The sequence below is a fragment of the Vulpes lagopus genome, chromosome 16 (genome assembly GCF_018345385.1).
Source record: "Vulpes lagopus strain Blue_001 chromosome 16, ASM1834538v1, whole genome shotgun sequence".
Classification (NCBI taxonomy): Eukaryota; Metazoa; Chordata; class Mammalia; order Carnivora; family Canidae; genus Vulpes; species Vulpes lagopus.
Genome location: NC_054839.1, coordinates 6,300,818 through 6,308,744, shown reverse-complemented (window position 1 = coordinate 6,308,744; position 7,927 = coordinate 6,300,818). Strand labels below are relative to the sequence as shown.

At 40.0% G+C, this 7,927-nt stretch overlaps 1 pseudogene; it reads left to right on the top strand.

The window, feature by feature from the left end:
- Positions 1-2,528: 2,528 nt before the first annotated feature.
- LOC121476814 lies at positions 2,529-3,343 on the top strand (annotated as a pseudogene).
- Positions 3,344-7,927: the final 4,584 nt, after the last annotated feature.

Here is a 7,927-nt window from a genome sequence, read left to right as displayed (position 1 = left end):
TATTGCTTTTATTGTTCTCTAACTAGTTGATTTTTTGATATGTTGTCATTTTAGTCCTAAAGAACCCTGGAAGTTGAAAATTATGCTGGTAAAAATAAATAAAGGGAAAGAAAGTGGGTAAATGCCAGACGGGTTACTTTGCAAGGATATACAGGACGTGTTACTGTAGACGATTTCTTTCTGAGGAAGGAATCCTCATATTGTTGAACTCAACCTGGATTACGCTCTCCCCTTTGCTACCCCTCCTATCACTGGAATGACAGAGGACAGTGTGCCCAGAGCAGGAATTATTATTAGTCTGAGCCTCCTGGAGGCAAGCAATTTACTTTAAAGTTAATGATGACTGTACAAATCATTGAACTCTGATGAACCGAGAGAACATTTTTGAAATCACAAACCGCTTTGATGGTAAGAAGAGTAGGCAGTTTTGAATGATGGAGCAGACCCCAACTAGAAGATCATCTAAAAGGGAGAGCTAGTTCTGAACCACAACAGACCAAGGGCTCAGCAACCCTGAGGAGGACAGGTGGGCTCCGCCATAGGACTATAGCTGCACTCAGCTGACTATGTGGTTAGGCTTAAGGACATAGATCCTAGAGCTTGCACAATTCCCATCCCAGAGGATGGATTCATTGTCAACTGAGCTTTTTTGTTGTCTTCCAAAGTGCCCAATTATATAAAGTTTTTCTTTATATATATAAAGAATAGTTACATGGAGGGGTGCCTGGCTGGCTCAGTTCATGCAACATGCAACTTTTGATCTTGGGGTGGTGAGTTTAAGCCTCACCGTCGGTGTAGAGATTATAAATAAACTTTAAAAATCTCATTTAAAAAATAGGTACTTGGAACAAGCACACCCCACTGAACAAAATCAACGGATTCTCTTGGGTCAACTTAGCAAAGGTCTGTCCTTTAAGAATATGCTATATTTCATGTCTGCACCAAGCAAGAGAATACATTTAGCACCATCACAATCTAAATATTTCATTAGGGAGAGAAAACTTAGTTTGAATAGTTTTGAAAATATGCCAATAGATCCTGACTTTGTCTGATTCTAAAGAAGCTTTAGTGACTCAGGAACCATAACAATTAATAGAGCAGATATGGAGGTCCTAAAACAGAAACAGAGTAGGGCTTTTTGCAGGAGATGTGCCGCGTAAGAAAATACATGAAGAACATAAAATTAGCAATAACTCATCCCCCCACTACAAACGAAACAAGAGTCCCGCATTGGGCTCCTCGGCAGGGAGCCTGCTTCTCTGCCTCTCTCTCTCTCTGTGTCTCTCATGAATAAATGAATAAAATCTTTTTTAAAAATATTGTTTTTAAAATAGTTGTTTTATTTTTTTAAAAAAAGAAAGAAACGAAAGAACAGTAATTTATACTTGACTCTAATGCCCCATTTGAACTCACTGACAGGAAAATCCATCCTCTTTATTCACAGGATTTCTCTCAGTGATTTGCTAAGATCCCAGAGTTCGCTGCATAACCAAAGAGCTGCAGACCAGTTTCAAAAAGGGTTATCAACCCACTCTTGTTATCACCAAGTCACCAAGAGTCTCATGCTGCTGGCCCTTCAGATCCAGCAGCTCGGCCAACTCCATGCTGTGGCGGAGGTACTGGAGGCCCTCGAAGAGCCTGGCAGACCGTCCAGAGGCTAGCCTGCCGGATGCGTGAATCACCTACCGTCTATGCGGCCCTGCCATCCCCGACACTGTACCTAAGAGACCCCGTTCGATACATCTGTAGTTAAGCAGTGTTGGCTTTGAGGTCTGTAAAAATTCAAGGCAACAACAGAAACTAAGTTCTCAAAAGGAGGCTTGTTACCTTATGGGTTTAGGGGGGTCATGAAGAGAAAGGCATGTGGAAGGTGTGCCGCTGGGAGAAAAATACAGGAAGGACAGACAAATCTATTTATCGATCAGTTACTCCCCCATCAGCTCCTTGCTCTGCCCCAACTGACCCTGAATAAGGCATTGATCTGATCTGTGGCTTCATTTTCCTATTAGAAGTAGGAATCAAAATTCTTGTCCCTCCTTGAGATATAATCTCTTCTGTTTGTCTATTTACTCTGGCTTTCTTGTTTAAAACTTATTATATATAGGGCAGCCCACGTGGCTCAGCGGTTTAGCGCTGCCTTTGCCTTCCGCCCAGGGCATGATTCTGGAGACCTGGGATGGAGTCCTGCATCATCGGGCTCCCTGCATAGAGCCTGCCTCTCCCTCTGCCTGTGTCTGTGCCTCTCTCTCTGTGTGTATGTGTGTGTGTGTGTGTGTGTGTGTGTCTCATGAATAAATAAATTTTTTAAAAACTTATTTTATATATATAGGCAGATCACACACACACACACACACACACCCATACAAACACGGGGCAGATCACTGGACCTAGCCAAGCTGATCATGCATGTAGGGCAGGCTGAATGTGGAGCCTGGGAGCTGACCCTAGGCTGTGTTGTGCACCACCATGAAGGGTAAGGAGGAGAGTAGAAGCTCCCAAAAGAGCTTGAGCATGCAGAAGCACAAGAGGAGGGCAACCAGTTCTTGGTGGACCACAAGTACCCAGAGATGGTGGCCTGCTCCAGCTGTACCCTCAGCTGGAAGCCTCTGGTGGCAGCATACTACACCGAGCAGGCACTGTGCTACCTGGAGATGCAGCAGCATGAGCAGGCCCTGGCAGATGGCCCGCCGTTTCGAAGCTGAACGGAGAGTCTGTGAAGTCACACTTGTTCCTGGGATAACGCCAGCTAGAGATGGAGAGCTATGATGAGGCCATCCCCAATCTGCAGGGAGCCTACAGTCTGGCCAAGGAGCAGTGAGTGGCTCAGCTTTGGGGAGGATATCCCTAGTGTTCTGCACATTACCAAGAAGCAGCGCTGGAACAGCATTAAGGAGTGGTGCATCCACCAGGAGAATGAGCTGCCCTTCTACCTCGATCCGTTCATTGTGGCCAAGTGGGAGAGCAAGCTAGAATGCCAGCAGAACCATGAGGATGATAAGGATGATGGCTACATCTGCACCCAGCAGACCTGCATCGAGGCCAAGCATGACAAGTACTTAGTAGACCTGAATGACCTTTTCTCCCAGGTGGATAAGAGAGAAAGAAGTGAGATATTTCTAACCACCTGTGTGGCAAGATCAGCTTTGAGTTCATGCAGGAGCCATGCATCATGCCCAGTGGCATTACCTAGGACCACAAGGACATTGAGGATCACCTGCATTGTGTGGTGACAGTGTGACCCTGTCACCTGGAGCCCCCTGATCCAGGAACAGCTCACCCCCAACCTAGCATGAAAGAGGTTGGTGATGTGTTCATCTCCCAGAACTGCTGGATGGAAGACTAGTAAGGCCGGGAGAGGGGGAGGACTGCCTGCCTTGCCCAGTACCCTGGCCTAGGAGGGTCTTGGTGTGGTAACTCCCAGTCCCTATACATAGTTTGTATCCCTAAATCCCTGCCCCCGTGTCCCAGACCTCACCGCCCTCATCAGTTCTGTTGCTAGACTATGAGCCCCACCTCTTCTGGGACAGAAACACCAGATGAAAATGGGCTGCTATCACTACCATCCTGTGATAAAACCTGTGAGCATCTATGTATAGAAAGCAAGCATTAAGAAGTCAAATGTATACAGAAACAGGTAAGGACTACTGGCTATTACCTTCATGGTTGTGTTCATTCATCCTTGAGTACTTACTATATGCTGAACACTGTGCTCCTATGTCCGTTTTCTGATCAGGACAGTTATGGGCCTTGCCCTTAGGGCACTTACAGTTCTGTGTCACCCAACCTAACCTACCTCCAGCACATCCAAAATGAAGGGACAATTAGTAATGATCACTAGGAATCTCTAGAGATGGTTTAGTAGCTCAATATTAACAAAAATGAGAAATGAAGTGGAAGAGTTTTACCACATGAGAATATGGTTAAAGCTGTATCAAGTTATGGTCTACTTAAATGGAAGGCTACTTAAAGGAAATATACATTAAGGTAGAAAAAAATTTTAACCTCAATCTGAAATGTATTAAGAAATATTAAGCTAGTTCTCATCATAAGAAAGAAATTTTGTAATTATGTATAGTGACTGATAGATGTTAACAAAGCTTATGTTAATCATGTCATGATATATGATCATGAAAATATATCATGTTGTACACCTGAAACTAATATGTTAATTACTACCTCAATAACAAATTAAAGTGCAAATTCACAAAAAATGTAAAGCTTGAGGTTTTGGGGTTTTTAAAAAGATTTTATTTGAGATAGAAAGAGAGAGAGAACATGCACATGAGTGAGGGGCCAAGCACAGGGAGAAGGAGAAGCAGGCTCCCCATGGAGCAAGGAGCCAGACTTGGGGCTCTATCCCAAGACCCTGAGATCATGACCTGAGCTGAATGCCGATGCTTAACTGATTGAACCCCTCAGGGGCCACCCCAGTGATTGTTTTAATTCAAGTAAGTGGAGGGATGTAATTAAGAGGACTATTCCTACAGATGGAAACTGGAAGAAAACTTAAAGCATACAGAAGTTTGTAGATCAAAACTTGATAGATTCTTTGTCACTTCAGAGAGATTTTTTTTGTTTAGATTGTAAGTATCTATATATCCTCGCCATAAAACAAAATATAAACTTTAATGAGATTAAAGTAAGGTTAAGTGAAATAAAGCTTATTTTCGGTTAAATTTTATAATTTAATTTGAATACTTTCAGAATTTTCAAAACCTTTTGCTTGATAAGGAAAAGAACACATGAAAAAGCAATGGATGCTACTAAGGAAAAAAAAGAATATAAATAATCAGCCTAGTATTATGTAGATTTATTGTGGAATTAACTTCAAATTTGCCTAAAACTTTTTAGGAAGTGTTCATAATTCTACATTGCTTTATTTTTTACAGTATTTTAGAATATATATATATATATATTTTTTTAAGATTTTGCTTATTTATTTATTCATGAGAGACACAGAGAGAGGCAGAGACACAGGCAGGGAGCCTGACGTGGGACTCAATCCCAGGACCCCAGGGTCACGGCCTGAGCTGAAGGCAGACGCTCAACCACTGAGCCACCCAGGCGTCCCAATATTTCAGGATATATTTTAAATAACTATTACATATAGTGGATATTCTGACTAAAATATTTTAGGTATTTGGTTTTGGTGTTTGTTTTTGTTTTTGTTTTTGAGAAACAGAGCGTATATGCAGTAGCAGCGAGCGTGAGGGTGTGGAGGGGAGGGGCAGAGGGAGAGACAATCTCAAGCAGGTGCCACAGTCAGTATGGAGCCCGACATGGGGCTCAATCTCACAACCCTGAGATCACAACCTGAGTTAAAAATTGAGTCAGCCGCTTAACCAACTGAGCCACCCAGGTGCCCCTCAGTTCTTAAATATCTGATTATTACTTATCCAAGAATAAAGCCATGCCTCTAAAATATATACAGTTTCTATTTCTCTAATGAGGTGGCTTTCTTAACTCTATTCTGCTTTTCAGACAACAATTTAAGAGGTTTAAAAAGATGTTAAAATTAGGAACCTGTCATTTATTATAATTAGTTACCATCTCAGATAAGAAACTCATAGCTCATAAAGTAGCAGCCAAACTGGTATATGTTCCATCAAAAGAAATTTGGACTCCATGGAAAATTTCAGTCTTCCTAAAGGAATATGATTAGAATAGATGATAAACAGCATTTTCCACAAACACATCAGTCATCCCTTTGTATTTTTTAGTACATTATGAAAATTCAGAAAAAAATTCTAGAGACTCTGGTGGGTATTTTTCCAGAGTGAGAGGACTATCAGAGAAACAGTTCTCAGCTCCATTTTACTATTTCCTGCTTCATTCAAAGAATTTGCATGAGTTTAATACCTATTTCGAGTAACTTATGTTACTGTTTAAAATAACTTTTCCTTCCAGGCAAGAAGAATGAACAGCTCTGGGGACTCATAGGTGTTGAAAGAAGTGAATCTAATAGCCAATCAATAGAGTAGTGACTACTGAACAGTGAACATGTAAAGTTCTGAAAAAGCATCAGTATATTGAATGTTCTGAAAGATTATTCATGCACACATGCTAAGGATGATAAATGTGGGGTCAAGCTTTCATTTCTCAAGCAGTTATGTTACTGATTTGAAACTTGTGAAGAGCCGTGTTCAGAATTACAAGGGTTTTCAACTGGATCAAACTTGAATGCATCTGAAAATTTTAAACATATCTCAATTGATTTAAATAATTAGCTTTTCCTATAAAATGAACCTAAGTATTAAAAATGTGCCTTGAAGCTATGTATGGACCCAAATACTGATTTAATCTAATGGACTCAAGTTCCATTAAAAAGTCATCTTGATTACTCTTTCTCCATTTATGCATTTAAGCACAGAGAAGTTTGTGGGGCTCCTGATATCCATCCTAAGGCACATTCTATAGATAAACAGAAGACTTTGTTCCCTGGATCTTTTCATTCAGAGCCTTTCATGAGCTGTGAATTCCTTCTAAAAGCACCTATCAGCATGAATAAACTGATAAAAGCAAATGTGTGAAATGCCTTTCACTTAACTAACAGGCATGACTCCAAATTCTAGAACTCCCACTGCTTTCTCTGAAACCCTAACCCATGATGATAGGAAACATGAATTGATGGAAGTTCCCTCACTAATGTTACAAGATCTTTGGCTATTGTGAAGCGATAGCTAATAGAAAGCTTTGTCAGGCATAATCCGTTCCTGTACAGTCTTTGGGATTATCTCTGGTGACTATGGTATTTCGTTTTTGTATAGAAAGTCGGATTAATAAATCTGCTCAGTCTTCCTAGAACATTCATTCTTTCGTTCGTTCATTCATTCGTTCATTTATTCATCCAGCAGCTGCCACCCTGGGACATAAGGTAGTGATCAGTTATTCCCTTGCCTTCAAAGTCCAGTAGAGACATCATGCCTATAGCCAATTTTATTTTTTAAAAAGGGGAGGGGGTAGGAAGACCTTATAGAACTGTAGAGAGATGGGGGCAAATTCATAATTCATTTTCTTAACTGATGGGTCAAGAAGACAAAAAGAGTAGTAAAGACATAGGAAACCTATAAAAGAAAAAAATCTTATCAGAATGAGTTTCCCCAGAAGGTCACAAAGAGAACACACATTTTTCTCAAGCATATGTGGAATTTTTAATTGTCACATATTAGTTCAAAGTCAAAACTTTCAAAGGATTTAGATCACAAAGAAACATAAGGTAATAAAAACAAAAAGTTAAATTAAAAATTCCTCTGTTTGGAAAACCTGAGACCCCTCTAAATTGATAGAAACAATTAAAATGAAAAAGTGTTTCTAACCAACAATCAAAACACATTTTAACACTTGCAAGGTTCAGCAAGATAGTATTTCAAAGAACATTAGACTTTAAATGACTACAACAGAAATGATAGGACAGATATCTTAACAAGTTAGAAACCATACAACAGAATCGATCCAAACATTTTAAGAAAATGAGATAATGCAGAATAAAAAATATGCAATACAGAATTGACAAAACCAAAAATTGGCTCTTCAAGAAAACTAATAAAACAGACCATCTTCTGGTGAAAATGGTAGCAACTGACATAAAGAAGGCAGAAACACTCCATTCTATGAAAGAAGGGAAGATACATTCTGAGACTAAAAGGAGAAGAGAATATTATGAATGAACCTAGATTTTCTAATAACTCGTCTATTTTCTGATTTATTGATATAATTTTCAAAACAGGTTCGAGGAGAAATAGGAAGCCCAAAGAGTTCTAACTTATTAAAAAGAGACTTTCAGGAGTAGGTTTAAAGCTTTCCACAAGACGATCACTTGGCACAAATGGTTTTATAGGACTTTTCCATACTATTCTACTTTCATATAAACTCTTCGGAAAATAGAAAAAGATTTGCTCTTCAGTGTGTACCCTGAGGCTTGTATAAT